Source organism: Charadrius vociferus, unplaced genomic scaffold (assembly GCF_000708025.1).
Source record: "Charadrius vociferus isolate BGI_N301 unplaced genomic scaffold, ASM70802v2 scaffold661, whole genome shotgun sequence".
In the NCBI taxonomy this organism is placed as follows: domain Eukaryota; kingdom Metazoa; phylum Chordata; class Aves; order Charadriiformes; family Charadriidae; genus Charadrius; species Charadrius vociferus.
Window position 1 is genome coordinate 383,887 of NW_009647002.1, and position 1,170 is coordinate 385,056.

At 63.7% G+C, this 1,170-nt stretch overlaps 1 protein-coding gene across 1 annotated transcript in view; it reads right to left on the reverse strand.

The window, feature by feature from the left end:
* Positions 1–1,170, reverse strand: part of PLEKHA2 (pleckstrin homology domain containing, family A (phosphoinositide binding specific) member 2) — a 16,173-nt gene that overhangs the window by 1,637 nt on the left and 13,366 nt on the right. The gene's annotated exons all lie outside the window — the stretch shown is intronic.

Below are 1,170 nucleotides of genomic sequence, written 5' to 3' on the forward strand. Positions count from 1 at the left end.
ACACACGGGGCACCGCCGCCGGGGCCGCCGCAGAGCGCAGCAGCCGCATGCCAGAGGTGCCTCCGCTTGCTCTTCTTCCAGCTTAACGCAATTCCGGACTAAGGCTTTCCCACCCAAACGCGTGCTGCTCCCCGCGGCACACAGACACGGTGCCACCAACGCTCCGCTCTCGGTGCGTTGGGTCCGGGCGAGAGCCCACAAGCGTCGGGAGAAGCAGCCGCTGCACCGGGACGGGCTCGCTGCAGCTCTGCCACACCAACACAACCCGCTGCCGGCGGCAAGCGAGGACGGGGAGGCGAGTCCTCGCTCGGCCCCCAAGGGCCACACACAGGTTTCGGGATGAAGCCATCAGGCGATCTCACTGCCGAGGGAACACCTGCACTTCCGACACGCTATTCATCACACCTCCTACAGGAGCTGACTCGGTTATGGACATCACGAGTTCACGTTGCTCTGAAAACTTCTGCTCCTTCTCCTCTCACAGCAGGCAGCGGTCAGCTCGGCTGGACCAGTCCTCCCAGTTCCACTGAGCACTCGGCTTTTGTCCTATTTTGCTAAAAGCACTTCACCACCCGGGCACGGCTGTCTGGCGCCCAGATGTACGCAGCACAAAACTGACACCGAACCTGAGGATCCTCCCGCCCCCGGGAGCCCCCGTCACCCCGCTCACGCTCCGAAAGAGCCAACGAGCCCCTCGGAGGGGCCGAGCCGGGAGCCTGCCAGTGGCCACCGACACAAAAAGACGAAATTAAAAGCCAACAGATCTGTTGATACGCCCCTAGTCAGGCAGGGTAAAGAAATGGTCTCCTGGGGAAAAAAACTCATCGAAAGGGGAAGTTGCAGCGCGTCCCTCGTGCAGGCAGCCGCAGGCTGGCACCTCCCCACCTCTGCCCGGGGAAGGCTGCGCAGCATGAAAGGGGAGAAAAAGGGGTTCCCAAACACAAGAAAGGCCACACTCCCCTTCACGCCTCCGAGACCTCTTGCCGCTTCCTCCAGGCTGGTTTTTGGGGGGAAACGATGCGGTTGCAGAAGAGGATGCCCCTCATCCCGGCTGTGCCGGGGACCAGCGCGACAGCAGCACGAGGCGCCCGAAACACGTAGCGCCCGGGGTACAGCCCGGCAGGAGCAGGCAGGGACCCCGCTCCCCGGCACAGCGGGGCACCGCGACAC